Source organism: Saccostrea cucullata, unplaced genomic scaffold (assembly GCF_032062105.1).
Source record: "Saccostrea cucullata isolate Sc308-1 unplaced genomic scaffold, CSIRO_AGI_Scuc_v1 ctg895, whole genome shotgun sequence".
Classification (NCBI taxonomy): Eukaryota; Metazoa; Mollusca; class Bivalvia; order Ostreida; family Ostreidae; genus Saccostrea; species Saccostrea cuccullata.
This window is the reverse complement of record NW_026922913.1, coordinates 25,435-45,081: the sequence shown is the minus strand read 5'-3', so window position 1 is coordinate 45,081 and position 19,647 is coordinate 25,435. Positions and strand designations below refer to the sequence as shown.

At 30.2% G+C, this 19,647-nt stretch overlaps 2 long non-coding RNA genes across 2 annotated transcripts; both read right to left on the bottom strand.

Annotated features, from left to right (window-relative positions):
* Positions 1-784: 784 nt before the first annotated feature.
* On the bottom strand, positions 785-6,073 carry LOC134262779 (uncharacterized). Its single transcript, XR_009991105.1, has 4 exons — positions 5,936-6,073; positions 5,235-5,342; positions 4,304-4,321; positions 785-805 (listed from the first exon to the last, which is right to left on the bottom strand). It is a non-coding gene; the product is annotated as an uncharacterized LOC134262779 (long non-coding RNA).
* A 1,207-nt stretch (positions 6,074-7,280) lies between these two features.
* Positions 7,281-8,919, bottom strand: LOC134262778 (uncharacterized). The gene is made up of 3 exons (XR_009991104.1): positions 8,822-8,919; positions 7,594-7,614; positions 7,281-7,316 (listed from the first exon to the last, which is right to left on the bottom strand). It is a non-coding gene; the product is annotated as an uncharacterized LOC134262778 (long non-coding RNA).
* Positions 8,920-19,647: the final 10,728 nt, after the last annotated feature.

Sequence of the window (19,647 nt, the reverse complement as noted above, 5' to 3'; positions counted from 1 at the left end):
AGAAAAATACTACGTTGTATTGACCTGCACGTGACGTTCCAGGTCAATACAAGGAATTATTGCAGGTCAATATAAGGAATTATTGACCTGTTCAATTTTTTCTGTTACAATGTGTTCTTGTTGAAATTTCTTGTTAAAACTTTCCATTAAAGCAAAGAAACAGTCTTGTAGGAGTTTGCTATCATTTAATCATATAATAAAACAGTTACTTGCTTCAAAGATTAAATATTCACAAATAATTATGATTCAAAATTTAACTAAAAAAAATTATATATTCAAATTAGATAAATCATTTGCTTCAAAGAAAATGACAAATAATTATAATCAAAATTTAACCCCAAAAAATATATATTCAATGAGGTTTGTACAAATGTTTTTTTTTTATTTTTGGCTGCTTTTAAAGCGAAATGTTTATTCTGCTTTCAAAACATTTACAAAATCCAAAGAACAATATAAATGCATCTTTTTCTGTCGATGAAGGAATAGCATTGAAAACATTATTGATTAAAAAGCTTACCAGTAGTAGCTGTTGTACCTGTTAGAATATATTACAATAAAGAAATATATACAAAAATGCATTGATGTTTTCTTGTGTTTGTGACTAGATTTGGCTAATATAATAAAAATATGGCGTATTATCACAAAAGGTTCCTTGTTGTGTTTAAATCAAAGTCAGATTTTATTTGGCTCTAATTAAATGTTTTTCATTTGGAAATAATTTATCGAATAAATAATAAACTTTAGTTAATTACTGAGTTGTTATCAGTTTGATCAAGATAATACTTACTTCCTCTTGATGTAGATGCTGGAAAGTATAAATTAAAAAAATGAAAAAAATATAATTGCATTTTTCTTGATTACATATATATAAAAGCAAATTGTAACTTTAATAATAAGGATATAATTAGTGATAATAATCCATGTAGTAATAATAGTAATATTAACAATAATACGCATGAAGTAATTTAATAAAGTAATACTTAACCAAACTAAATGACATTCTAATGCAATTGTTTTGTAAAACACGCTTTGACTGGCTAATGTACTGATGTTTGAAGCAGTAAAACGAGCATTAACGAGAGTGAGAGCTTTTCATTGTGACGTCATAATAGAGCGACGCAAAAACACAATGCTCCGTGACGTATTTCAATTCACAAAACTCAACAAAATAAGACGTAAACAACAAACAGAATGCTTAGATTGCATTAGAATGGGTATAACTATCTATTTTGTTGAAATGCTGATTTAACGGTCAAACTCACCGGCTCCAACGCGTCGCCGGTAAAACATTTTAAATCAGCATTAACGGTCAAACTGCCAAATTATAGATTCAATTTAAAATAAAAATATTTTTTCTTTGCATTTCATACATGTTTAATCCTAATTTCTTATCATTCTCTGTCCTCTCATTCTCACAGTTAAATTTAAGAAATAAACAACAATTAAAAAGTCTTTTCTTTTAGTTGGTCAATGATCCTTGGATAAAAAAATTTTAAATGTTGTTTAATCTTCATATTTACATTTGAAGACCTTTTGAGTAAATTTGCATTTATACACAATTGCTATGTTTTGAACTTGACCTATTGTTAGGTCAAAGTTAGTTTTCCTCGCTCCAACATTTGAATATTTACATTCATGTTTAGCAGTCCAGTTCAGGAAATATCTGTACATAGTGAAAGAACAGTGGTCGCTGCTGAGAATAATCTTGTTTCATAATTCTTAAAATATTATATATGCCTGTTTTGTACACCTCCAAAGGAATTATAAAACAATTTTTAGGCTAATTATAGTATTCAAAACATTATTCACATCAAGAGAAGATTCAGTGTACATCTCCTGATTGAAAAATATCCATATTGTTTATCATTTTATCTTTTTCAATTAACTTAAAATAAAACAAGTTGCATATTTTATCACCTCGCTTTGTGATTTGGTCACAGTCAAGGTAACATTCACACAGAATTGAATATATTTTCTCTTCATTTGATTCATCTAAGAGAGATGTTTGCAAATGTAAATATATAATATTAAATCTTTTCTATCGCGATTCATTGGATAAGCAAATTCAAAATGGAAATCTTCATATGAAGACTTTAAAAGTAAATTATTGTGAAAAAATGATTTACTATAATAGTCTTTTCTATATACATGTATATATAAAACTTGGAAAAGTTATGGTGAAGGTTCAAAAAAAAATTAATTCTTTCATTTTTTTAAAGAATAAGTTTATCTTTTTCTGAGACACAGTTTCATTTTATTAAAAATTCAAATGAATTATTTCTTAATATTGATATATATATATAATTTTTTCCTTGTGTGTTGATACTATGCTAAAAATGATTTAAGGGTGTCTTTTTAATTTGTTAGTTTTATAATTTATCCCAGAAGATAATAGATAATTGTTGCTCTTGCCAAGTCGCCTTTGGGTGTGTGGATCCAATATCTTATTGGATTTGTGGCCTGTATTTTTTAGATAACCCACCTTTTTTGTGAACAGGCAGGTTGTGTTTTGTAGGGATTTGAGAAGTTTATTCTCATGTAATTTTAGGTTATGTTTGTTTGCAGACAAAAAAATTATTTTTAGCATAATACTTAAAATAATACTTGGTTTGTCAAGAAACAAGGTCATTGACCATGGTGTCATTTGAAAGAGCTTAATCAGTGGAGTATGCATACCAAATATGAAGTCTTTACCTTTTATGGTTCAAAAGTTATGGCGAAGGTTAAAGTTTGCAGAAAAAAATATTTTTAGCATATAGGTCACAGTCAAGGTCACACGGTCATTGACCTTGGTGTCATTTGAAAGAGCTTAATTAGTGGAGTATGCATACCAGATATGAAGTCTCTTTCGTTCATGGTTCAAAAGTTATGGCGAAGGTTAAAGTTTGCAGACACACAGACAAACAGATAAACAGACAGACAGACAAACAGACAGGACAAAAACAATATACGCCTTGGATCTTTCGATCCGGGCGCATAAAAATCTGGAATTTAATGTTTTGTAATTTTGCTCTTTTTTCTTTAAATAATGCAAAAATTTTCACAGTTTGATATCTTTTCAAAACCCCTGGTAACGCATGCTAATTTTTTTTTCTAAGAACATGTAATGGTATTGTAAGTTAAAATTTATAATATCTTGAAAAATTATCAGTAGGTGAGGTACGTTGCGTATGTCCTTAAAGTAAAATATTGTGAAAAAATGATTTACTACTATGATTGTCTTTTCTATAAACATGTATATATAAAACCTATGGGAAAGGAGACCCCAGAAATAACATCGATGTGAGAGTTAATTCTTTCATTTAAAAAAAAAGAATAGGTGAGGTACATGTACGTTGCGTATGTCCTTAAAGTAAAATATTGTGAAAAAATGATTTACTACTATGTTAGCCTTTTCTATAAACATGTATACATAAAACTTATGGGAAAGGAGACCCCCAAAAAAACATCGATGTAAGAGTTGATTCTTTCAATTTTTAAAAAAAAGAATAAGTTTATCTTTTTCTAAGTGGTTCTGAGGAGGAGAATTTCTATAAAACTAAATATTTCATTTCATTTTATAACAAATTCAAATAAATAATTATTCATCCCTTCCCGTAGAAGCTGCATTTTAAAAGTTAATACTTATTATGTGAGGATACTATTTACGTGCAAATATATAGGCGAACGAATTCTTCAATACTAAATGAATCACTGTATTTGAATTTCATATACAATTATTCATAATGCATTATGCTATATTTACACCATAGTTTTCTAGAATGAACATTAAATATGTAAATATATCTCAAGATACAAATAATGATAATTCCTTTGCTTCAAAGAAAATGACAAATAATTATATCAAAATTTAACCCAAACGAATTATATATTGTATTCAATTTATTTTGCATTAATGTTTTTTTTTTTTTTTGGCTGCTTTTAAAGCATATTGTTAATTCTGCTTTCTAAACAATTTACGAAGTACAAAGCCCAATGTACATGTATCTTTTTTCTGTCGAAGGAAGAAAAGCAATGAAAACATTATTGATTAAAAAGCTTACCAGTAGTACTTGTTGTACCTGTTAGAATATATTACAATAACAAACTACATCCAAAAAATATATTTATGTTTATGTGTTTTTTGACTTGTATAGATTTGGTTCATGTATTAAAAATATGGTGTTAATAATAAAAAAATAATTGTGTTCTTGTGTATAAGTTATTGCCAGATTGGATTTCTTAATTGATTTTTATATAGAAATAATATATCAAATAAATAATAAACTTAAGTTGTTCTCAATCTAATCAAGGTAACACTTACTTTCTCTTGATGTAGATGCTGGAAAATATAAGTAGAGACAATGAAAATAATTGTTCATAGAATATGTCTTTTAAGTATATAAGTTAATAATAATGATAATGCAAATGAAAACCTCTATAACATTTCAATTATTAGGTATTAATTATGAAACAAGACCCTCAAAAATTAACATTGATTTATTGATTTAATTAATATATTCTGTGTATAAATAAGCCATTTTTATGGTTATCGTTATAGCGACAAATATTTCTATAATTCCGAATATTTCATTTCTTCATTGCAAATCCATACAATGAAATACATGGAGATAACGAATAGTGAAGCTTAAAAGTCTATAAATCAATACAAAATTTGGAGCAGAGCAAACACGGACCTCTAAAACATCTGAGATGGGATCAGGTACCATGGAGGAGTGAGCATCCCTTGCCAACCGGCCAGGTCAGCCGTGGGCTCTTTGGCATGAGCGGGAATTAACGAAAATAACCGTAGACAATGATGAGCAGAAAGGATAATTAATAGATGTTGATTTTTTATAATGTTTCCATAAAGCTTTAACCATTCAATTTTAACGGATTGCATCAGTCCAAATACCATACAGTATTCGTCTGTGTAATGAAATGTTCCTCTATTAACATTTTTTTTAATTACAGTAAATTGAATTTTGTTTTAAAGGACAACCCAAAGTAAAACACTTGTTTTAATGAAAAATTTACATTTGACTTGTCGCCTTGACAATATGCCTATAGTTCCAGATCGAAAGTTAAGATTAAAAAGAATTTTGATTGTAAGTATTCAATTGATTGTCAAAAACAAATATGTGAATCTTCGAAAGACCTTATTAGAATACATATTGAGCAATACACATAATGTGAGTGATACCAATAACATTTTGTGTATTTATTTATTATTAGTGTCAGAAATCTTGACTTACTTATCGTTGGATTACATTGACAAGTCCCAAAGTTGTGGGAAAGGAGGTAGTGGTCACAGTTTGGTGTTGTTCCAGCTGGACAGTGACAATCTCTATCTTCCACACACTCTTTGCATAAAGAAATAATACAAAATTATTCATTACACTGTAGTTTATTCTTACTGAAAGTACATATCAACTGAAAGTTAATATGAATGATTACTTAGTTGATTATTTATGAGATGTGGATAGGAAAAACTTTTCCTATTAGCCGATACCCTTAATTTCCCCGGTCAATGTGTTTTCTCACCCCCATTTTTCTCTTGAAATTTTCCTAATTTTCACCTTTTCCTCACCTTCTTCCATTCCTCTAATTTCTCTATCTACATTCTGCATCTCACACCCACCTTCTTTCTCCCATACCTACTTTTCTTCATCTCTCATTTACCTTACCATTTTTTTGATTTCAAAAAGGAAATCATGAATTTGATAAATAAAACATTTCAATCATTTTTTGTGTTATTAATATTGTAATGTTTATTTTTTCATGATTATTCATGTGTTTAATATATGCATGTACTTGTTAAAGTAAATGAAATATTTAGAATTTGTATACGTTGAACTAAGAATTCAATGAGACATAAAATAATACTATTTCATTAATATAGAAATAATGCACATTATATATAACACCCACGTTAATCCAGTATGCTGAATCTTACCCGTACAGGCACAGTGGCGCCCGATTTCAAAAATTATAAAAGCATGATCGTGCTTGCAGTACGGAGTGGGTTTGTCAGTGGAACATTTGTGGCTGGTACAATCAGAATGCTGGTTACAGTGCACATAAGACTGGGCAACTGAATAAAAAATAATCAGAAAATAAGTCATTTATCTCAAGATGTTAAAAGAGGATTTTCATACCAAAAAAAATATCTGCCTTTATATTATTTCATTTCGTTATCTTACATAAAAGGTAACTCTATCAAATGAACTTTGAAATTGCAGTCGAGAAAATATGAGAGTTTGACCTCTGCATGATCTGTCAAAATTTACCATTGGTTCAGCGATCTCTTCTGCAAATTGAGTTTTAGAATTTCGCTGTTTATATATACAGCAAAACTCGTTTAGTACGAACACAGATATTGCGAATTTACGGATCTTGGATCCCCAGCTTTATAAAGAACTATATGCGGTATATTGCATATTTTTGCCCCCACAAAAGTCAAATTTTGAAAACTTCCTGAAATGTGCTGAATTCAATAAATTGTATGAGAAATATAAATTAACAGAAAATATTATAGTGTCAAAGCAGTGTATTCACAATTTTTGTTCTTATGACGTCACAGACTAGTCCGATTTTATATCCTTTTTCAGAAAGAGGACAAAATGGACAAAATTTCAACAATTTTAGCTTTAAAATTTATAGAGCGCAAGTTTGTTCAGGAACAATATTGACATATTTCATTGATATTATCATTCTACACATTATATCAAAATATTGATCCTGAACACACATGCGCTCGGTGACTTTTACTCAAAATATCGACGAAATATGTACATTTTTCTGTAAAATTCATAAAAACTTGAAATTTACGTCATGTTTGTGACGTCATTACGTACATATGGCGTCATTACTTATGAAAAAATTCAATGCGTTGAAGTCAGCATATACCCCCCCCCCCCCTGTTTAAGAACTTAGTTAAATATATCTCCATCAAAGTTTGATTTGGGGGGCAAATATTGGTTATTACCGAATAAAGTTCTTTAATGTTTTTTATACGGTTAGAACGAATTACGGATATAGCAAAGTAATTTCACAGGTTCCAGTGACTTCGATATAAACGAGTTTTATTGTATTGCTATTAAAGTGATTATATTATGATGAAATCAATTCTTAAACCTTTTCCTTTTTTTAGATTATCGAAAAAGTATATGAGATCTGTATCTTACCTGGGTTTAGTGTAGAAGCTATTAAAGATAGAATGTAAATTTACGCATATGTATATTTAAAAGTATATTTAACAAGTAATGCATAAATAGGAATTGGATTTTATTTCAATATACGAATTATATTCTTACCAACTGACGACTGAGTTGTTTCTACAAAAAAATATAGATATAGATATATATATATATATATATATATATATATATATATATATATATATATATATATATATATATATATATATATATATATATATATATATAAGGAACAAACCCAAATAGATGTTTATTTTAAGATGTTGATTAAATATCAAAGTGAGGAACATTGTGGTACGGGAACGTAATGAATTTCTATAAATATAAATGTTTAAACAAAGTTTTATATATTTCATAATCTTATAAAAAAAAAATGCTATTTAAACATCCATACCTGGGTGTTTGACTGGTTGATCTAAAAAATGTTTAAAATATTTACACATTATATTTCATAAGCATAAAATACGAGGTCTGATCCAAAAGTTGTTGGAATTTCTTCATATTTTGTTTATTCATTAGTGAAAATAGTTGAAAATTACAAATGAGAATAAGACACTTGTTTTTCACAAAAAATTAAATAAATATCTATGGTAGAAACCCTATAAACGGATGTATGAAAATACGGGGAGAGATTTACTCTTTCATTATCATTTTTATTTTAAATGAAGAAATGAAGAAAAAATTGCGTTAAGTGGCAAATAAACGAAAATTATGTCTTCGTTACGATTGTTCGACCTCTTATTAACCTTTTTTTGAGAGTTTTACTGCTTTAAATGGAAATTAAATTATTAGTTAATTATTTATTTTGTAGCTTTAAATTGTTAGACGTCAAATTGCGATCAAGTTATAAGTTTTGTGAAAATCTCAGGAATACACTTACTCGTATACTATTGATACATTCCGGAGAAAAATACATTTAATAACTGGTTTTCTAGTTTTCTAGTGGTGAGAAATATAAAAAAAAATAATTGAATTTTCATGGAGGTTGATTTTATACAATTATTGACTTTTGATGAGGTCTACTCGTGACTATACGGACCTCGTCAGGTATTGGTTTACCGAGGCCAAAGGCCGAGGTTAACCAATACATGACCAGGTCCGTATAGTCTCGAGTAGACCTTATTCAAAAGTCAATAAGTGTATATTATTAAATGATCAGGAATTTTACAACATTTTATTAAACAATAATACTCAACTATTGTACGTAAGAAAGTAGTTTTGTTTAATTGGTATCTGCCATGTTTACATTGCATTCACAAAGACACATGCTATAAGTCGTCCAATTTGATTTGTAGAAGAAAATGCAAGAAAATCTATGGTTGATCAAGAGGAAAAACCCGAATAAACCTCCCAGAACGTCATTTGAGATGAACTCACTCTGAGGAACATCTCACAAAAAAGGCGTCTATACCAATCAGAGAGCATCAAAATTCCTCATCATTTAATAAAAAGTGTAGTCGCCTTTCGAATGGTGTGTTTTTCCTCGTAGACAAATTAAGCGCTAATGGGCGTCGACCGATGACGTTTTGTGCTACACATTGCTACTGAAATTATATTATCATATTTTTTATACTAGCTAGCCAAATGTACTTTTGCAACTTATTGAAATGAAAATTACTTACGTGCACAGTAGCATCGATGATAGCTGCCACAGGTTGGAATCATATTGCTAGAACACGGATGGTGATTACAGTTGTAGTCATGATAACAGTGACTTTGGTCTATGAAATTATATAATAACCAAGAAGGTGTAATTATAAATATCCAAATGTAAATAATGCACATCACCTTCCATATTGTGTATATTAACAACCTTGGAAATATCAGGACATTTGTGTAAAAATGTTTTCCACTACAGAATGATGGTGTGCATATTTATAAAGAATCAAGTACACAGATAGGTGGTTTAATGGTTTTTTTTATTACTTTGAATTATATATTCAAAATAAATATAATACAAAAGCGAATGTGAGTAAGTCCCCATGATTTCGAAATGTCCCTTCTTATAACTATTCCTTATTTCACAAAAACATAGGTAATGTTTTCTACAAGATTGGTAGAGAAATTCTTAATAGGTTTGCTTTGTTAAAAAAAAAACGAATTCACTTTTTCATTAAAATAAAATAAATACCTCTACAATGACAGCTACCACTGTGGGAATCACGTTTGCTGTTGCCATGGTGCTGCTGATGGCTATGTGTTTGACAATAAGGAGTTTTTCCATGATCACAGCCATAGTCATCGCAGTCTTGATCATCACTGCATCCTTTTACCAGAAGAATATTTTTTTTTACTTAATAACTATAGATGTATAAGTAATGATCGTAATACAAATGGAATTATTTCAAAACTTTACTTTTCGTATCAATTTACTTACTACATGAATTTTGTTTGTTTGTTTTTTTTGTTCTCAATTTGATATTCGAAGTACAAATCATGTATTTATACTTTTTTGTAGCAAATACATATATATTACCGTCTGCTTTTGTGTTAGTGCACGTTCCTATGAAAAAGAATCAGTTTTAAAAAATTAAGTTTCTTTCTCTGTGATTAATAGATTAAGCAATATGAATAAAGATTCGAATTAACTGAAAATAATTATTTTTTCATTTAAAAACAATTGTACCTACATTAAGTATATAGTTAGCATTTTACCGCAAATAATATCAGAATTATTTCACAATTTTATTCAAAAATGCGAAAATCATATTCCTATAAACCCGATAGGATTTTTTTCTTTTTTTTTTTTTTTTTTTTTTTTGGCATAAACAATTCAGTTTAACATCAATTAAACGTTTCAAAATTTGATGAAAATTACCTGCCAAGAGGAATAATAAAATAATTGAATTTCTCATTTTAATACTCCTTGACAATCCCACCTCTGCGTGTTAAATCGAGAAAATTTTCTTTTAGGACCACGGTCTTTTGATTGTCGTGATAAGAAATAACAGCAGGTAAATATGTCCTTTCTGAAATTTATTTCGGTGAAAGAAGATAACTTTATAATCAGTTTGAAGACAGAAGAAATAAGCGTGTTGTTTTGTTGCTCCATAATAAGGGATAATAAGGATGAAAGGGAGTTTAAGATTACTTGAATATGCATTGAAAAGTCTAACAACGACTTTTCAAAATATTTTTTAAAATTTTAATTTTTTTTTTTTTTTTTTTTTTTTTGTATCTTGAAATTCAATGCTATTTAAAAATGCTGCCATCTGAATAATGCACAACACAAAAACGTAAGTTGGTGCCTGGAATCGGCAGTTAAAATGTACAGTTTAAATTTGCAAGGGGTTTTAATGATGCACTAAACATTGCGTTCTATCCTAAACAACAGATATCAGCAACAGTGAACAACAAATGATTGCAAAATATGGCAGACGGCACATTTAATCAACAGCATGGGATCGCCTCGTTGGTTGGTGTCATATTTATCAACATTCTGTATTATTGTTTTTGTCAACTCTTTTCCTCAGAATGATTCTGCATCGCTTGATTTTCAATTAATTAAACTCAAATACATATTAGAATCGAAATTGGTCATTTATTAGCAAAATGACCAACAACTTTTTCATATACATAACATATGTACAATAGGAAAGATAATTATTACTTATAGTTCAAACTATATCAATGTAAATTTATAAACTTACTGCGTCCTTTGGACGACGTCTTAGCCTATCGTTATTGTCTGCAGAGTCAAACCAGATTTTGATTTTGAATGCATATGACCTTGTACAACTATATATGATTGTTAAAGTATTAAGTAGTAATTTTTCCTTGCAATGAGGTTGGTTGGGATATATATATTAACACAAATGAGATTGTGTTTGTAGGTGTGTTACATGCATGTTCTGTTTGAAACAGTCCTTGTTATAATTAATTGTAGATCTGTTGTTTATCACACTTCTTTTGACGCCTCATTGTACTATATATTCATTATATCTAATATCTCTCTGAATATTACTTTGCGTTTTTATATTCGAATAAACACAATTGTCAATTGTCCTTATTTCTCACTGACCTCTTGATATACCTATCCTCAATCTTTCTAGTGCCCTTGTACAGTGTAACCTTACGCAATAAAATCTATCATCAGTGTAGTATCTGTTGAGGTTATGTGATACACAAGTGTTCTTAGGGCAAAGAGACCAATATTGATAACAAATATATAGGCAATGATAAGACTATTAAACATGCTAATTCCCAATTAGTTGATCATTACCACAATATCGCATCGTCCTTTCAATTTTTATATACTTTAATTTTTTATTTTTCAAACAAAACAACACATGCGTTTTTATCTTTTTGAATGTTGTGAATTAATGAAGAATACCATGAATCATACTTAATGTTTAAGCAATTTGTATGCCAACAACAAGCAAAATATCAAATAAAAACAACGTATCTTTTTTTTTCAAAAACATTATATTATTTAGCGTTTTCTTTTTTCCCTACATTTTGAATCTCTTTCGAGAAAACCACTTGAGGACATCTGAATATCTGAAAGATAACTGTTGGTGTTTCATTTTCACAAATATTTTGATAAAATAAATCTTTGCTTTATATCGGTATAAAGATCAGGGAAAGTAAGGTAAATTTGATCTACTTTTTGTGCTCATTTTATCAACATTTTCCCTCCTTATCATAACCTGAATTATATATTACTATTACAGTTCAAAGTGACTAGCGATGGAATTAAAAAATTATTTTATTGAAAGGTTGAATTCTTAGCACAGATATTCTGTAAAAAAAAAAATTATGAACAAAAAACTCTTTTTCAGTCCAGAAAAGGGAATAAAAACGTTGATGACTTATTTTTTTATCAATGGGACAGGAAACTTCCAATATGTTTGTTCCTTTCATTTAACTAGGGGATACATAGACAGATTATCTTTAGAACCATTAATATTGAAGAAAAACAGTAGCCTTAGAATATATTAAGTAAATATTACTTGGTTTAATGGTCATATTCAAATGTTTTTTTAACTTGAATCTTTAGAACAAAATAATGAAAGGAAACATTTCAACACTTCGAACTGCTAGATTAAAACCATCACTATCTATCATATGCCTTTTTGCGATTTGGAATTCCATCATTTTCTGTAGACTAGATCAAGTTTTAGTCCGTTAAATCATCCTCTTATGAGATAATAATGAACTTTCATTCGAAGAAATATTTAAATGATAGTTTAATATGCCAAGATACGTGTTCTTTCATACAGTCAATAACATTCACAACAAATAGCAGATGATTGCAATCGTTTTTTTTATGCTTCTTATTTTGATAAAATAGAAATGCTAATTATTAAGATAAGCAAATTTTGATATACTTTTTTGTTAAATATATTAAATTTTGTCCCTCTCATCATAGCCTGAATTAATTGCATGTATTATACTACAATTCAAAATGATGAGTTTGGAATATAAAAAAAAAATATATTGAAAGGGAAATTTTCTGAAAATCAGCATAAAAATATTTGTTTATAAGATTAATTTTTTTTTAAACAAAAAAAAAAACAAATGACATGAACTGTATATGCTGATTCCTTTTCTCGATATGCACAGAACTTTTGATTTGTTTGTTTCTTTATTTACATTAAGCTGCCTTATAAAAGCATTCTGAGAGTTTTGCATAAACAATACATGTCCGCTACCGGGTATCCCTTTTCTCTTTGGGATGTGATTTTATGAGACCCTGCTTATTAAAAACTGCTCCCCCCCCAAAAAAAAAATATGTACTTTGCGGTAATAAATTATTCATTTATGAATGAAAAGCATTTTAATTAAGTCGATCTGCCTTACAAATAGAGCTGTGTTAGAATGCCATTAGACATATATATGCAGGCTTATATCAAAACAGCTCATTTTACATTTACATGGTTTAAAACGGTCTTTGGTCTATGATTTGTCATTATAAAGCTACCCAGCAAGTTCCAAATAATCTATAACTTTTAACATGACAATCTCTTTGGAAAATTATTTTAGTCCAGCACAAACTAGATCGTAAATCGAATAATAAAAAATTGAAAATGTCACAATTCCATCAAACATCAATGAAGTGGAAAAGAAAAATTGATCTACATGTATAACTCATCAAAGTAAAGTCACATATCAAAAATCAGCTTCATATCTTCAAGCGTATAGAAAAAAAATATGTCTTCTAATGCTATGCAGGCTCACCGCAGCTAGTTTTTGCTAAGTATGTATAAACCACATAAAACTACGAAAGCCCAGAAGGCTCATTCGAGATTCAAGTTTCGAAATACGAGATTCAAAATTCGAGATTCGAAATTCGAGTTTCGAGATTCAAGATCCAGATTAACCAATCAAAAGGCTCATTCCAGATTCGAGTTTCGAAATACGAGATTCGAAATTCGAGTTTCGAGATTCAAAATCCAGATTAACTAATCAATACGGGTTCAACATTTGATTACTTCCCTTTATTATGTTTTATCTATCAATAAATCGTTTAATATATTTATAACAAATGAGTCATTTGATTAAATTACAATACAAGAAAGAGTGTTATATATATTAGAAGGAAAGTTAAATAATCATTTGATTTTTGATCAGCAAGATATACTTCAATTTATATTATGACTTCTTAAATATTAAATAGAATACATATATCAGGAATATATATATTTTTGCATTGTCTACTGTATATAAAGGGTTGCTGACATAATAATACAGTTATAAATAGAGTCTAAAGATTAACAAAATCCCCACCCCTACCGGCAACACCTGCCAATTTTTCCCGACACTGAAAATGTTACTTTAAAACTTTGAAAGGCAATGTAGCCTTGATAAATAAAAACCGCGCTCGTTTTCCTAATAGAGGGAATACATTAAAATAAAGTTTTCAATTACTTATGTTCATCTAAGGCTTTGATTTCGTGAACTAATTAACAATTATATATACAATAGTAACAATACAGATTGCAAATATGAATTAGAATGAATGCAGCATTCATTTTATCTGATATCAAACAGTAGATTAGTCTAAATTAGCTGCAGAACTATAGCGTTATGGTTTTATATTTTAGTCTCTGACCATAGCGTTATGGTCAAAGACTAAAATATACTCGGTTTTTATTTATCAAGGCTACAAGGATTTTGTTAATCTTTAGTCACTATTTATAACTTAATTATTATGTCAACAATCCTTTATATATAGTAGACAATGCAAAAATATATATATTCCTGATTATGTATTCTATTTAATATTTAAGAAGTCATAATATAAATTGAAGTATATCTTGCTGATCAAAAACCAAATGATGATTTAACTTTCTTTCTAATATATATAACACTCTTTCTTGCATTGTAATTTATTTAAATGACTCATTTGTTATAAATATATTAAACGATTTATTGATAGATTAAACATAATAAAGGGGAGTAATCAATGTTGAACCCGCATTTGATTGGTTAATCTGGATTTTTAATCTCGAAACTCGAATTTCGAACCTCAAATCTCGAACCTCGAATCTCGAATGAGCCTTTTGATTGGTTAATCTGGATCTTGAATCTCGAAACTCGAATTTCGAATCTTTTTGAATCTCGTATTTCGAAACTTGAATCTCGAATGAGCCTTCTGGGCTTTCGTATAAAACACTTACACAGAGATGAAATATAAATTTTATTTAAATGAGGGTATAAATGAAACCAATTTAACGCACAAGAAGAGGATCAGACTCACAAGCTCTGATTGTAAGTTACGTAAAATGTTATAATGTCTAAGATGTGATATGCATGTCACAACAGTGTAAGATGTGAAAAGCAGATCTCATCCGTGCCATCCAAGGTGAACTTGGACGCAAAGATACTATTCAAATCCAATATCATCCTGTATAGAAGCAGTTCATCACTGGTCTATCCATTTCATTAATTTGTAAATGATTTAAAAATTCAAACAGAAGCCAAAAGAACAAGATGTGTTTGTGAAACACTGATGCCCCCGTAGTATGGCAACATAGCAAAGATTAAGCTCTTCTTAAATGCAAATTTAATTAAAGTACCAAAAGTAGGGTATTCTCACTGGAAAACATTGTGAAATTTGAAAGTAAGCCAATGTTAAAGTTTTTTTAATAAGTACAAAAATCTCCAAGGTCAAGGTCAAAAGGTCAATGTAATTAGTATCAAATGAAAGATCTTGCCACATAGAATACTTATGCAGAGCATGAAAGCCCTAGCTCTAACCGTTCAGAAGTTATGGCCAACGATCATTTTTTTAAAAAGTAGGTCAAACTCCAAGGTCAAAGGGTCAAAGTTCTTGTTATCAAATGTTAGGTATTGTCATAAGGATCAAACATGTAAAGTATGAAAGCACTAGCTCTAACTCTTTAAAAGTTATAGTCAAGGTTTGCTTTTTTAAAGTAGGTCAATCTAAAAGGTCAAGGTCAAAGGGTCAAAGTTTTTGGTATCCAATAAAGGGTCTTCTGACAAGGATTACATATATGAAGTATGAAAGCCCTATCCTTTACCGTTCAAAAGTTATGGCCAAGGTTAAAGTTTTTTCACAAGTACGGAAATCTATAAGGTTAAGGTCAAAGGGTCAAGGTTGTTGGTATTCAATGAAAGGTCTTTCAACAAACATAATATATTTGAAGTATAAATGTCCTGGTATCTACTGTTCAAAAGATATGGCCAAAGTAAAAGTTTAAAATTTTCATGTAAAAGTGGGTCTAACTCCAAGGTCAAGGTCAAAAGGTCAAATTTGGTGGTACTCAAAGAAAGGTCTTGTCACAAGGAATACACATATGAAATATGAAAGTCATAGCTCCACTAAATCAAAAGTTATGGGCAAGGTTAAAGTTTTTTCGGACAAACAGACAAACAGAGAGACAGACACAGACAGACAGACGCGCGGACACGACAAAAACTATATACCCCCGAAACTTCGTTTACGGGGGCATAAAAAGAATGCATACTAACTACGAATCAGTTAACTGTAATTTTTATAGACATTTGTTATATACAAGACTCTGTGCCATAATTATCAGTAAAATTTTATTAAATAATAGTAAGAAGAAAAACTTTGTTAAATGAGCCAGCCAGTATGCAAAATAAGTAAGGGGTAAGCTAACAAAATTTGACAGCAGTAATTAATTGACTTGTCTCAACTAACTATAAGTATCATTGGGGATAAATCAAAAACAGCAGTTCAACACTGACCTGTATTTGAACTAGGTGTAGAACAAAAACAGTTAAACACTGACCTGTTAATGAGCTGAGTGTAAAACAGCAGTTAGACACTGATCGACCTTGATCTGTATTGAACTGAAACTTTCCAACAAATTGAACTTGGTTTGTGTTTTAAACCAGAGACCATGAAATTAAACATTTTGAAAGAGGCATCATTGCTTCTCATAACTATATTATTAGCCTGCTTACTTTAGTTACTTAATACTAAACGTATTACATTTAGCGGTGTATTTTATTTAGCGATTTTGGCGGAAAGCAGAGTCCGCTAATTCAAGTACATCGCAAAATGTCATGTACATTAACAATTATAACTAGCACATTCAGACAGTGCTAAATCAAATCTACGCTAACTTGTTGAAAATTGAATTTCCGCTAAATATCATACACGCCAAATGTGATACATTTACGGTACCCAGAGGTAGATCAGAATAACAAAGAGAAAATGCATTTCCACTTAATAACCAATTGAGCATCCCAATCACAGGAACCACTGACTCTGGTGCACATATTTTAAAATTTTGGAAATTTTATCATAAATCTATTTTCATCATAAAAGGTTAATTTCTACGAAAGAGCAGATTTCAAAGCATTAATTTATTTTCAGACCATGTACTCCCCCCTCGTACCCATAACCCAGGGCCCCAGAAAAACAGAACCCCTGACCCTCGAGCCATAAAATTCACAAATTTGGAAGAGACAGCTTTGCTCATTATAACTATATACTTAGTTAGTTTGTTTAATACTCAGGAGCAAAGAAGAGAATTTTCAAAGAATTTATGCATTTTCAGTATATAATCAATACATCCCTGTCCCAACACCAGAACTTCTGATCGTTGGGCCATAAAATTCACAATTTAAAAGGCAGCTTTATTCGTCATAACTATGTACTTGGTTAGTTTATTTAAAACACAGAAGCAGAGAAGAAAATTTTCAAAGATTTATGCATTTTGACTACATATAGTAAATAGAGCCCCAACCTAACACCAGAACCCCTGACCCTGGGGCCATGAAATTCACATTTTTGGAAGAGGCCCTCTTATTCAACGTAACTTTTTACCTGGTTAGTTTATTTCATACCCGGGAGCAGAGAAGATTTTCAAAGAAATAATTCGTTTTTAGTATGTAATCTATAGAGCCCCACCCTATCACTAGAATCCATGACCCTGGGGCCATGAAATTCATATTTTGGTAAGAGGCTTTCTTATTCAACATAACTATGTACTTGGTTACTTTATAAAATGCCCAGGAACAGAGAAGACGAATTTTAAAGAAATAATGTATTTTTACTGTATAATCTTTTAGCCCCTGACCCTGGGGCCATGAATTTCATAATTTTGGTAGAGAATTCAATGGTGATTACAATAATACCAATATTTTGACTGCTTGGTGTACAAGATAAAAGAAGAAAATTTTAAAGATTCTATTGCTTTTATTGGTTTTTGCCTCACCCTCAGGCCCCAGTTACTTTATTTAAAAGCTAAAGCAGAGAAGACGATTTTCAAAGAATCAATACATTTTCACGATATAATCAATAGAGCCCCTCCCTAACACCAGTAGCCCTGACCCTGGGGCTATAAAATTCACTTTTCTAAGAGGAATCCTTGCTCATCATAACTATGTATTTAGTGAGTTTATTTAATACCCAGGGGCAGAGAAGATTTTCAAAGAATTAATGCATTTTCATTATATCATCAATAGAGCCCCGCCCTAACAACAGAACCCCTGACCCTGGGGCCATAAAATGCACACTTTTAGAAGAGGCACTCTTGCCTATCATAACTATGTACTTACATGTAGTTAGTTTATTCAATACCCAGGAGCAGAGAAGAAGATTTTCAAAGAATTAATGCATTTTCACTATATAATCAATAGAGCCCCTCCCTCACATATGACCCTTTTTGCAAAGAATTAATGCATTTTCATAACAATGTACTAGGGGCAGAGAAGATTTTCAAAGAATTAATGCATTTTCACTATAATCAATAGTTTCTCAATGATATCCCTGACCCTGGGGTCATGAGATTCACAATTCTAAAAGAATGACCCTTGCTTATCATAACTTTATAGGTAGTTCATCTGCTTAAAATCCAAATAATGGAGTGTCACTATATAATCAATATAGCCCCACCGTAACACCAGAACCCCTGACCCTAGGGCCATAAGATTCACAATTTTGGAGGAGGCACTCTTGTTCACGATAACTATGTACTGAGTTAGTCTATTTAATACCTAGGAGCAGAGAAGAAGATTTTCAAAGATATAATTCATTTTTTCAATATAATCAATAGAGCCCCGCCCTAGCACCAGAACCCCTGATCCCCGGGCCATGAAATTCTAAATTTTGTAAGAGGCACTCTTGTTCATCATAACAATGTACTTAGTTAGTTTATTTAATTCCCAGGAGCATAGAAGAAGACTTTCAAAGAAACAATGCATTTTCACAATATAATTTATTTAGCCCCGCCCTAGCACTAGAATCCCTGACCCTTGGGCCATGAATTTCACAATTTATGTCAACAGTTTGACTGCTTGATGTCCAGGAGTAAAGAAGATTTTTAAAGATTTCATTAATTTTAGTTTTTATTTTTGGCCCCACCCCTCAGGCCCCAGGTGGCAGGGATCAAAAAATTCATAACTTTTGTTTTATACATACATGTGGATGTTGTATACCAAATTTGGTTAATATTGGTTCTATGGTTTCAGAGAAGAAGCTGAAAATGTTCAAATGTTAACACACGACGCACGACGACGGACGAAAAAGGATAGCAATAGGTCACCTGAGTGACTCTTGGACCTAAAAATCTTTCGACGATTTTTTTTCTGCTAAAGATGACACAAGGTTTTGAACAGTGAATGACTAATTTCTTATTCCAATTGGGAAAAAACTCTCCATGTGTTTGATTACTAGTGTTATGTTGGTTGTTCCCAAGAAGGATAATCTTTGAAGATTAATTGCAACCTCTGAGTATGAGTAAATTTAAGATGGAAAGTGACAATCCAAATTAAATTTCAATTTTTAATACGAACTTAAATACAATACATTGCTAGGAAAGCTTTCCATAATGCGAACTACTAGTCTTTAAAGTTTCTATATTTATCATTCCTTTTTCAATTTTAATTCTCATCATTTTTGTCTACTAGATCATACCACTGTCCTTTGAATTAATAACAATTGCAAGCTTTTCATCAATAGAATAATCTAAATACGTGACAAGGCCCGTATTTTTTCAATTACAATACC